The following is a 13,297-nucleotide window of genomic DNA, read 5'->3' as shown; positions in this document are numbered from 1 at the left end:
AAATGCTAACGAATCTTTGGAGTAACCATAAAAAAAAATCAATTTGCATGATAAAATTCGCGATACAACCTGTCTAAGTGCGTCGCGTGTGTTCGGTTGCCAAGCAACGCGTCACTGTCGCAAGATGGCGCGGGTGACGTCAGCGGACGGCGGCAGCCCACGGTGGGGGGAGGGGGGCAAGGTCTCGCTGTCGACCGACGACCGTGTCACTTCCCAGTGAAAAAGTGACTAGAGAGAGAACCCGAATCAAGGGTTGTCCTTGAATTTTGCGGAACGCAAAAGTACAAGATGAAGTTCGCAGTAATGAGGGCCGCGGTAGAATATTATATCAGAGTGCTGCCAACTGAAAATTTCAGAGCAAACCTTTCAGTAGAATACTTCTTCAAACACAATTAAGGACCTGAAGATTTTAACACTCACGTTGTTGGTACCAAATTACAATCGATTTTCGTCATTCCCGGAACGATAATTTGAATTGATTCACGAATTAACATTTATGTATAACAATGTGCCCAAACAGTAGCAACTAGCAATATAGTTCAATACCTAAGTATGTATGTATAACAATCGCTAAGTCGCGTGTCTATGACATCAGCAGATTGCTTTGTTTAGTCGAGTCAACTGACTGTTTGACTTTATGTCAAGTTCAGTGAAAAAGAAAGTGAATTATTTTTTCTAAATCTTCTCTATTCGGCCAGCCACGTGCTCTGCCGTGTGGATCGTTTGTTACACCTGTCAAAACGGCATCTGTATCAACAATCTCAATGTCAAAATTACGGATCCCATCTTTTATTTATTTCCTTCTAGGAAAAAATGTTTTTTGCACAAATGCCGAAATATTTAAATTACTTCACAAATATACATATAATATTAATTAATTATTATTCATCTACAGATTCAAAGACTTTAATTACCGAGCAACGTACATCACGTATTACAGTTGATCCATTTTAATGAAACAAACACAATGATTCATATTACTAAGGACTGCTTGCAAATTAAACGGTTAGGAATATTAACTTTTTACCAACGACCACAATGAGAAATGATTGTACCAATAAGTGTCGTATACACTGTGAGTTTACAAACAACATTCGAATTAAAAGCTCGTGATGGACAAGCAATGGAAATATAAGTGGCGCTCTTTATTGTGCGGGAGCAAAACAACTGAGTAACATGGTACCTACGACCCAAACAAGGCTGGAATTGAGTTGTATCCGTAATATAATAATTTATTGTCCTTGTTTGTAAGTGCAAAATGTGGTTTGTACAGGTTCAAACTAAATGGAATTAGTTTAGTTGAAAACATTGGAACAGCGGCAGAGCGGCGAACATTCGGAAAATAAAATATTCGAAACAGAACTCAACAGTAACATTGGTAAACAAAAACAACTTTCTTATAACCTTTACAGTACGATAATGAATAATAAAGGAATCCAGCAATAACACACTCATTTATCACAAACATTTGTTACAATAAACAAATTAAAAAATTCACGCAGAACAGAACCAAGAACGGTGACCGAGTGCCGTTTGTTAGCCGTGACAGCGATGACAATTGCATGACGTCACCTCACTAACACAACCACATACTCGTGCGTATTGATAAAGAAAACCACAAATGTTTGTAAGTGGTAATGTGTACAAACATGTGTGGGTGTTGGAGATTACATTCTGTTGCGTTTACCGGCGTGATGGTACGATTGTAATTACTATAGGTTCGTAGAGATATGTCAAACGTTTGTCACAAACATTGGTTGAATCTGGCAGACAAGAGACAAGGTCGAATTCAACAATCTGTGAATCGGTTAATGTATACTGGATTGGAGCTACTTGTTAACGGTGTTATGTAATTTGATCGTGGTTACACTTGTAAAACTGTGTAATGTGATGCCAATGATTTTGGTAATAAGGTGGTAATAACAAAAACGATGTTAATATTTTTGTACTACATGAAATAATTATTCTCAGCTGTAAAATCCAATGTTAAACCCATTTCCTTTCCAACAAGAGTTTTCCTGAGATCGACTTAGTCATAGCTTTCATTGAACCATTATCACGTCTGACGCATGCATAAATTACATCAAAAACCGTGAAACTCCATCGATCAAACGCCATGAAACGATCAACTTACGTGAATTGGGCGTACAATACAAACATTATCGATTCGAAACACACGAATTTTGTAGTACTAACTTTAATATAAATATTTAAAAGGTAAAACGTCACCATTCGTTACTTTATACGGCTGACATATTATATTAACTTTTATGAAATTTCCTTGTGATAGAGGATAGAGGAAGACTGACAGTTATCTTTATTGGATTATCAGATAGGGGAAAGTGGGGGAAACACGAACACCTAAGGGAAAATATAAATAAAACAGTGGAATCAAATCACAGAGTTTCTTTAATTATTGAATTATAAACTTTACTTATCTAGCTAACGTATTACTAATCAACATCATTATTTTTTTAAATAAAATATAACAAAATGACCGAAAAACAAAACCCTTAGTGTTCGGTTTTACCCAACTGATGTCGGGTAAAGCCGAACACCAAGTGGGGTAATCACGTACTAACATTACTAAGGTAAATTGTAGTTTTTGGAACACAAGTATTTGCTGCTCTGCCAATGCTGAGTTTCTTGGTCTGAACATCGACTATAGCCTTTTTGAGATCCTCTAAACTGTAATAAGCTTCAGTTTTTCTTTTGTAATTACGGGGCATCTGAAACAATTTATTTGATGTTTAGCATTATCAAAATCACTCGACAACATAATTTAGTGCCACAAAGAAATCAACATAGACTGAAAACACTATACCCTATTTGCCAGTGGCTAGTTGGAAAAAAATATGAACAGGGAACTAACAAAAAAGGAGAGAGGAGTAATGCCGAACGTTCGAGATTACCCGACATGCAGCGTTCGCCTTTACCCCACCAGGTCGAAAAAAATAAAATGGAAAAAATATTTTAGATTATAAAACTTTTACCAAATGCGTCAATGTCATTTGAATGGTTTAGTATGTAAGTTTCCCACTATGTAAAGGTTAAATAACTATTCTCAATATAAATAAAGCTACACTAAGTTCAATTTATCAAAAACTTACATCGAAAACATTGAAAATATTAAAATTGACATACCTTGAAAAGTACGTGTGTCCGCGTCTCCCGTGTCGTTGACTGGCGCTGGTGGTGGCGTGATCTTTGAGTTACCGGCGAGTGATATACGGCTATATCTTTCTAACATATTAAAACTATTGGGTTCGGGTTTACCCCGCGTTCGCGTTTACCCCACTTTCCCCTACCTAAGAGGAAAGTTTCGTTGGACAACATCTGAACTCGGAATTAAATCCCGAACCAAACTGATGCTATTATTGTGACTCGCGCAAACTGGGAAAGTGTAATCCAATCCGATGACTGACAAATTGATATGGACGTTCCTTTAAAACAGATAAAGCAACAAAATTTTGTTTAGAAAAAAAATGTTTTATCTGGTTTTCATATTCACAATAATTGAACTAAAATAAACTTCGTAGAAAACGTACGTAGGTGTCCATTTTCTATTTTAGGACACTGAAAAGGTCAAAGTACTATCGGGAGATGCAAATTCAATCATAGTTGTTGCACGTATTTTAGCTCCCATTCAATCAGACAACAACGTAATCAATAAAATTCAAACTACACAAAATCATAATGATACCAATGAAGATACAAAATAACATACAGAAATAGCAAACAAAATTGCAGATATTCCAAATTTTATCATTGAAGATGAAATAATTGTCGACTAGCTATTTAACGCTATTAATTACGAGTTACATTCAGTTACTAAACGTGAAGGTGACATCGACAATGCACTTAATCTTATGCCAATAGTAAGCCATTGTACGGAAGACGTGTTACTGCACATGAAATATGCAACTGATTCGCGCGACACACCGTGAATGATGCATACTTCAAACGCTGCTGTCGATCGTGCTTTTACAACTGTAAGGACATTAGTCGCTATTAGAAGTGTAATACTAATAAACTAAGAAACTACGTATGTAGTTTTATAAGCAAGTACTGCGTGCTATTAATATTAATCTGCCTTTATTCCAATTGAAGTTTAACAATACTTCTTTTTTACTTCATAAAAATTTTCTTTGTTGGCTACCTTTTTTTGTGAATTTTTAAGTCTTTCCCCTAATCAATTAGTTACGGCAATTGAAAAAGTTTTTCTTTAACATTTTCTACGAGATTTTAATTGTCATTTACCTTTACTTAGTGTTCGTGATTCGTAGTATCTTAGAAGGAAATCTAGCTGTAATTGAATACTAACAGCTTTTACAGCTGCTAATCCCACTTAAACCTCTCTTATCTTCTTATGTACATCTAGTGGATTCGTTTTATGGATTTTTTACTGTTCCAATGCTCCTATAGGCAAGTATCGTGGATTTATATTTCACATTTTATTCCATTCCAAGTTTAGTTTATTTTAAACACCGCCATTTGAAGAAGTAAAGTAAATAAACAGAACAGAAACCGATCCGTTTAACAGAATTGAAAATCAAATCTAAATGCACATAATAGATGTGTTTAGCTCATGAATCCGATCAACCTGTTGCTTTACGGTTTGGGAATTCTCGGCAACAGACAACTAAATGAAGACGTGGAGTTCAATTCTCTCGGAATTGTTAACATTCTTGTGAACTTCGCCATCATCTGATCAGACCACCATCCTTTAAGGAAATTTGGAATCGTACTAAAGAAAGGAATAATTTTATTCCTTGCTATTGTTAAGATGTATCCAGATTCTCATTACAAAATTGTATTTGCTGTTAAGAATCTTGCTTAGCTAGTGAAGTATAAAGTGTTTGTTGTTCTCGAGGTGTGTGTGATAAAATGGTTGTGCAAGTTACTGATAAGGCGATGTCAGGTCATTCCTTTGTTGTTGAAGATTACAATGTCAAATTGTATTAAGTAGTGTTCTCTTCAGATGCTAATGCGTGGGGAAAAATGGCGCCAGTAGCGATGGTATCGGCGCTGTCGCCGAGTGTGAGCGTAGGGTGACCAGTGTCATTGTACTACAAGACAGCGTTTATCATATTTGTGTTGTCATCTCCACCTCTATCTCTACGTTCCCGCCTGCTTTGTAGTATAAGATACCACGTACGATTCCTACGTTAAGTATTGTGTTTCTGTAAGTTTATTTCAATATTGTATCATAGAAACTGTTTTTAAACAATAACGTTTCCATTTCTATATTTACTTCAAATATTTCCATAAAATGCTGCTGATAACCGTTCATTTGTACACAAAAAGGTATATACCTACCATTCGTATTTGCAAACATTAATTGTCTAAACTCACACAGGCTACGAAAAATCCAGCAAATTCTAGCCTACGCTGGCTTGCTATCTTATCTTCATTGTCAAAACAGTTACGAAATTATCTGGTAACGTTACTTAACAGGTGATTATGACATTCGTGACAAATGTATCAGTTTCACTTTTAGTCATTTAAGTATCAAACACTAAATACATTGCTCCAATTTTATCCTTATTACCGAGAAAATGTATCAATTACTCCAGAATATCAGATTTGTTATTGATAAGAAGAGAGATAAGTCTACAAACAATTTTGTTACTAATACAAGTAAAATAGGTAGTGGAACGATAAGGCTAAATGATAATGATCCCACAGAGTCCCATCGAATTCCTTCTTTCTGTTGGTGAGATGTCGTAACAGGCATAGCATTTTGTTTACTGCGCTCTCGCACCCGTCTGACCCAAAACGCGAATCTGTGTCAAGCAGTTTATTCAATCTGCGGGCCGAGAGTCTTAAGAAACTCTCCAAGCCAAACTAGCATCTATTAACACAGTTTTTAGAGTTGAAAATTGTAGTGTAACGCATCATGGGGAACTTGACTACGCCCTTGTAGGTGTGTATCGTCTCTGTCCTTGAATATGGTGCTAACGATGTGTTGGAAGAAAGTGGAAAGATTGGGCCGAGAGCAAGTTTCAACTGTTTGTGTGAATAAACTTTGTGATTCTTGTTCAATCTTCGGTCATCAGCCTATTCCGTTTGTGTATCTGTTTTTGTCAAGTTGATGTTATGTAACGTAGTTGTTAGAACGAGTTTTACATTTGCCCAACTGATATAATATCGGCGTGGATGATAATTATCTATGTGTGTGTGTAGCCAAATTGTTGGTGTGTGTAAAAAGTACTGTGATTATGGATTGGATGACGTCACGCGTCGATGCGAACTACGCAACTGATTGAGGACCTCAATGATCATTATTTAGACGCCTTCAAACGTAACATTACGTACAAAAAAGGTATTTGTTTACTAAGACTCGTGAAGGACAAACAACACATATGTATGTAATATATACAATTATGATTTTCTTTTCTTTTCCAAGCCGCAGGCTATTACGCTTTGAGCTCGTTCAGGTAACGTAAACATAAACATTTTAGTCCAAAGTAAACTCAAGTTTCTAATAAACTAATATTTCCGTAAGACTAATCTTAACGCTCGATTAGCGAAATTCGTCGGCAAATCCGGCAAACGTGCTATCTGTACGAGGAAGCGGATTACCCAGACCCGTCAGCCGTAATAGATAACGGCATCACATGCTCCTTGCCAAATGCCTATCGCGAACCATATCGATATTTATTTACTTCCACGCGTTATTTGGCAAAATAACCCGATAAGATAATTGCACTGTCAATGTAATTTACTTTTATCTAACAATGATATGTGACACAGGTATTCGAACGCCTGATAATTCGCAGAAACATCTGGATGAATGAAAATTATATATATTTTTCTAAGAAACTCCACTATAACTACACAAGTTGGTTAAAAACTATCTGCCGATTCCATGGTGAACGTACTATAGCATTAAAAATTAATGAATGAACTATTGTCGATGCTGTTGAAGTTAAATTTAGAAAAGCGATGAATCACTCGTCACTATTTTTATAATATAAACAAATCAAAGCGGCTTGTAACGGTGGTCAGTTTAAAAATAGTAACCACATATTACGAGACGAGCTTATGACGTTGTAAATAAATGTAAATAATTATCTAATGGGTATTTTATCGTCGGAACAGTTCAATGTGATAATATGAGAAGTCATTAGCATCGTACATATCCACGAAAGACCTCAAATTAGAGTCTTGAACTAGTACCACCAAATCACAATATTTTATCTCACATTTTGTTGGATGATGTATTATGATAAGTTGATAATATTATTATCTAGAGTGATTCTAGTGTAAAGCGCTTATCATTAACTTATGGCTGAAGAAAGATTACATTAGATTGCAGTGACAGGCAATATGTGGTTCAGTTACGTAAGTAATTATATTATTAACATAAAATTATTCTTATATAATTAAAATGAATTAACGCCATTAATTGGCGTAATACTTAGTTGAAATAAAAAGAAGTTGCATAACAAGTTTCCTTATAAGAAAAATAAAAACGAAATAGCGAACGCAACGCGCGGCGTCGTGTTGGCAACATTGAACGCGCGAAAAAAAAATAATGGCCGCCGTCAAGGTCGCAAGAAGCTGTCCTAGTCACGGAGGGCATTTACATTTTTTATACAGGGCCTGTAACTGCAAAACTGTACAACATATTTTTATTAAAACAAATATTCTTGTTGGTATCTTTCTGTGACAGTGTCTATACCTAACACATTATTTATTTATTTAGGATATACAATGACAATATAACTTCAAGTATATATTCATGGTGTCATTAAATAAATATAAATGTAATAAAAACTTAAATAAATAATAGTAATTTGTCGCTGCAATATAAAGAATGTCTTGATGTTATGTACCATTACGTTTCTGTATAAAATCCGAATATTTATACATAACATTACATATTCGCAATCTTTAAACAATTAGGTGTAGTTCATTTAAAACAAAATTGAAATACCTATCCAGTTGATAATATCAAGTATCGACACTGCAAGTTCCCTTGCAAAACCAGAATCTTCTCATTGTAGACCCGTTTCTGATAAGAAAAAAAAATATTGTACGTGAAGATCGCATGGGAACGTCGTAAGCGCAACGGGTCTACAATTTTTTTATTCAAACGTTGTCATCCTTTAAGTCGACGGGATAAGGTGCATTTTACATAAATTCTGTAAGCCGCTGAAAAAAGTGGGAAGGCCCATAAACGGCGTTGCACCTGTCAGTAGGCTTCGACTAGACAGGTTATAGGAATTAGGTTTTAAATCACAATGATTAAAAGCTAGGTAACCTATAAACAAATAAAGAATATTTTTTACATCGCTGTAGTCTTGATCATTGAGTCAACTTGCCCCATACAACTAACTGTTTTATTAAATACGACAAACGGTTAAATTACAATTAAATAAAAATGCCGAAGCGATGTTAAACTTTTCTTTTCCATGTATTTAAACGAAAGAAATGCGTCTACCTACTCATAAAGAGTAATCACAATTAATGTTAACTTGTTTATTCATATTCACATAATATATTCAGACAAAACGCATTATAATGTAAAGATGATATCAAAGAACTAAAAACCCTAATCAATTTCGATTTTTGTTGAAAGAAAAAACTTTAATTGGTTTGTTTACTGGGAAGTTGGTGACCTTGGTGAAGCAAACGATATTAAACTTTTGTACCTATTCGAAACTGAGCTCATTTTCGCGTATCACTTCTCGAAAGAATCGAAACATTTTGTTAAGGCGTTAGTTATGTCGTTTGTAAAAAAAAATATTTGTAATGTGAAATGAATTTAGTGATAACTTTGGGTGAGATGTAGACAGACGAAAAAAACATATAGATCTTTCGGAACTGTATCTTTTTTTTTTAAATAATCAAAATGTTTATTAAAAATCTTTTTATTATTCCACAATAATATGTCTAATTACTTCAAGAAAAAAAGTCAAACGTTTTTTTTCAGCTTGCAATTCATTTAATTTCATTAAATCTCTTGCCTAATACCCAAAACACAACCAATAAGAAACAGCCATTATAAATGTTATTTGATAACTAATAGACTTTTAACGACGCGGTGTAAAAAGTGCGTTAAAATATATTATTTTTAATACTTTTACTGTGTCATTTAATTGCTGGGAGACCGGTTGATGCTACGTAGCAAGTAGCAACGACACTAAATTACTGTCTGAGTGTCTGCAAAGCGATGCGCCCGCGCAGATCGCACTCCTCGCGGCGCGCCTGATTGGTGCCCTAGTCTTCTGCGGTCTAGGGCTACCACGTATGTTAAAAACAGCATCCATAATAATTTGCAGATGCACTTTTTTCTTCGAAATAAAACAGAAGATTATAATTGAGCATTTTGTGGTCAGCTTTAGATGTATCAAACTTATTATTTAATGTTAGATGCTAATAGCCAAGCAAACCGCTATTTCTAGGAAACCTATTTAGCTTTGGAAAAAATGAAAATGAAAATTTTATTATTTAATTTTAATGAATACCTACGTACTTAAGGCTTACCTTGAAAATTTTGTAATTTATATGAGATTAAAAAACTTGTTTTAATATAATGTAAATTCATTAAGTTTTTGAGGTTTGCAAATGAGGTAAAGATTTTTATCTGGTTAGAAACCAGAATGGCAAAATTATGTACAAACGCATATTTTTTTAAGATTATTCTAGAGTTTTAGTATACCTACTCTAGATTGTAGATAAAAATAGATTCTAGATAAAAAGAATTTATGTAAATATTTATTACCAAATAGTTTTCTATTTTTGGTTGTACAGTTCGATTTTATTGGTTTGATGAGTGTTTTAAATAAATAACGGGTGTGTTGACAACCCTAATAGTACAGGTGTCTACAGAAAAATCCGGCCGTTCCACTAAGATGAGACCCGTTCCCGCACTGACCGGCTGAGGGCACTCTATCTACATTAGATTTAATCATCATACTAGGGTTGCTGCGACTATTAAAGCCTATAAGCTATGAATAGTTAATAAAAGTAATAGCAGTATGCGTGCCTAATGGCAGGGATTAATACGAAAGATTTTTTAAATTGATGACTTTTTAAATTTATTCTTTATTTATGCATTTTTATTAGATATTCAAAAGCATATGCATAATGTTTTTTTTTATTGTCTGATTCAGTGTATTAATCATTTATCGTACAAAAATTATTAATGTGATTGATAAGGAAAAATGTTTTTAGATGTCAAGGAAAAATGAATTTTAGAGGCGATTTGATATAAAACTGTAAATATTGACTCGATCAATGCCGTAATCATAAGTAAAGCTTTATCATTAAAGTCGAAAACAGTCATCAATGATGTCATTCGTTGGAGCTTCACTGACATTTTAACATCACTCAGAATTTATGGTAAGAAATAAACAAAAAACCTTCACATTTTTTACTACACCATCATCTTATATAGTGAATTGGTACCGTCAAAATATAAGGAAATATAATCAAAATATTATGTAATGTAATTTTACTAATCAGTAGAAATAACAACAAAGGTAGGTAAGTGCAACCATTATCAATATTGTAAGTACACTATGTACCTATATTTTGATTTAATCAATGAATTACGTGCTTAAATTATTATCTTTCAGTCCTCAAGGGGTAGGTAATCGGAGCTGCGGATTACCGGGGCTCCGGCTCAAAAAGCAGGAGTAGGAACGGGTTGGTTTTTAATTAGTAAAAGTCTGACACTCCGGATGATTTTTTCCCCCCAAAAAGGCGGTAGGCAAAGGTACCTATAATAATTTCCACTAGGTAAAAAAAAAACAATCTTTAATTTAATGGTATGGTGACGTATCCATTATATTCTTCAAATGCCTATTTCTTACTAAAAGTTACTTATTTTAAATATTTTTTGTATTCAAAGCGTAGCAAAAAAGCGATTGCTCAGATAAAACTAGGCTTCTAACTAGCAAAAGAACCTTCAAAGTATACAACATTATTGCCATTTAGTTTCCACGACATAACTATGTTCTATCCAGCTCTATCATATTTTAACCAATCAATCTTAATCTTTTCCGTACTGATAAACTTTAAATGATTTGTTTACGATAGAGATTATGCGAAAGGTTTATGATAAGTGCTATCAGTTGAAGCCTAAGACAGGGGACGTGTACTTATTTATTTGGCCTAGCCTATCTTTTTATAATTATCAATATCGTTAGATTATGTTTTGACAATATACTCGTAAGTTTGTACCATTAGTACGAGTTTGCTTTACGTTAAACGAAAACGAAAAGACGTTCTTTGATTGGCTAGGTTATTCGAGCCGACCAATCAGAGGACCGAACGCGCTCTCGTTTTGATTACTTTAAACGTAACGTAAACTCAAACTAAGGTTACTAATCTGGATACTAAAAATTAATTCTAATTTTGAAAATAGTTCTTCCTTTAAAATGTTCTTGAATTCTATTGATTTCTTATTGTAATTGATGCTCTATTTAGATCGATACAGAATGTTTTATAGTCGTGTGTTGAACGGAGGGCATTGTTCCAAGCGTACTCACGTAGGTGATGTGACGTAAGGGCAGCCAAAATCGTACAGTCGAATATCGTCCAATACCAACGCCTAGCGGAGGTCACTACACGACTTGATATTACAAGCGAGGCGACCATGTCTTGTAAAACATTTTAAACATACCTGAAACAAAATAAATCAATCATTAAATAACCCGTCCAATTAAATTAAAATAAATTTAACTACAACACGTCAAAACCAATCGATATTTAAAAATAATTATTGTACTATTTGAAATTCATTTCCTACGCACACACGATAATCCTGCGTTATTAAAAAGTATAGAATACATATTCATTACAATAACTAACGTCACACATAACCTTTACCATAAAAAATAATAAGCGTATGTATTTTTGAAACTACATTTTCGAATTTATTGAAAACCGGATTTTAATTATGCGTTTTCAATTTGTTAATAAGACTTATGACAGTGGAAATTTTCTGTCAATCTGTCTTATAAATTATTAAATGTTATTTTATTTAATTTATACGTTTTAGTGATGTCGTAGTAAGATAATAAATAGTAGTATTTAAGTAACAGTTACTAAGTCTATGACCCGAGTGACAGGGGAAGCTATGCGTGTTTAAGGCGCGTTTCCTAAACTTGCGACCTAGTAAATAGGTTAGGTTGAAAGCCAGATTGACGCAGGTAGACAAAACTAGGTGGGTAGAGATTAGAAAAGTTCTAACACAACTCGTGTCTCTAACTTTTATTACAATTGTGATTAATGTTTAAAAGTAAAAAGACGAACTCCATTCTGATTTATTTTCCGTGATGTGATGACATATTTGACATAAATACTTTTTTAATATCGCGACAGATTAAACAATAAAATCAGACATTAGACTTTTATTTGAAAAATTTTGTTGAATAAAATCTGTGTTGTGTATATATGTGTGTGTATATATTTTTAAGTTGTCTTATTATTATTAAGAAAGTCTAGACATTTAATACCTTTTCGTTCAGGTACTCGTCAGGCTGGCGTGTCAAAAGGCAATTTCGGATACACTGTCATGGCAGCGTTCACACTAACCAGTTAATATTTTAACATTTACTGGTATTATATAGGATTTTATACTTCGATATATTCGGTGTCAGCTGCCTTGTTGATTTTATAAAGATTTGATTTTAAACAAGAAATTTCTAACCATTTATTAAGAGGCTATTGACATATTTTTATGTTAACAGTTAAAAATGAATATTAATATTGTGACAGCGATACAGTCAATCTCAAAACATCGTTACAATGAGTAATTTAATATTTATCATTAATATTTGAACAACAATATGGTCTTATCAGATACTCTGCAACAAGTCATGGTCCTTCAACCAGACGGGTCATGTTTACATATAATTTGGAGCTGCCAATGAATGCTGCCTCTTTACACAAAGAATTCCAATTTATCTTTTAATTTAAAATTCGGTTAAACTTCGCTTCAAGTGTTTTAACCTATTTTCCTGGACTCTTTTCTCTAATGTGTTACTGGCTGATTAAAAAAAGATAGGTTTAAATTAAGAACATCGTACATTTATATTGTTTGTAGGTTTAAATTAAGAATATTTATATTGTTTTCTTTACGTGTTTAAATATGTAACAGATAGTGAGTTGGTGTAGTTATTTTTCGTGTGTTAAAAATATCTTGTTGTGTAACTAAAGTTTAAGTAGGTATGTCTATAAATATCCGTGTGTAGATTCTTTTAATAACCGTAAAATATTTAGAATAACAGAAGTTATGACAGACAATACACCTTTCACTGAGCAATTAAATAATAGAAAG

The 13,297-nt window shown here is 33.6% G+C and overlaps 1 protein-coding gene across 13 annotated transcripts in view; it reads right to left on the bottom strand.

Annotated features, from left to right (window-relative positions):
* Window positions 1-13,297, bottom strand: part of LOC118269549 (myocyte-specific enhancer factor 2) — a 58,302-nt gene that overhangs the window by 26,806 nt on the left and 18,199 nt on the right. The window contains exon 1 of one of the 13 annotated variants that reach the window (XM_035584703.2): window positions 11,505-11,618. The exons of the other annotated variants lie outside the window; for them this stretch is intronic. The gene's annotated coding sequence lies outside the window, so the exon portion shown is untranslated. Of the gene's footprint in view, window positions 1-11,504; window positions 11,619-13,297 lie in introns of those variants that run through there. 13 annotated transcript variants of the gene reach the window in all.

Source organism: Spodoptera frugiperda, chromosome 15, assembly GCF_023101765.2.
Source record: "Spodoptera frugiperda isolate SF20-4 chromosome 15, AGI-APGP_CSIRO_Sfru_2.0, whole genome shotgun sequence".
Taxonomy (NCBI): domain Eukaryota; kingdom Metazoa; phylum Arthropoda; class Insecta; order Lepidoptera; family Noctuidae; genus Spodoptera; species Spodoptera frugiperda.
The sequence above is the reverse complement of the archived record's forward strand: the minus strand, read 5'-3'. Positions and strand labels throughout refer to the sequence as shown.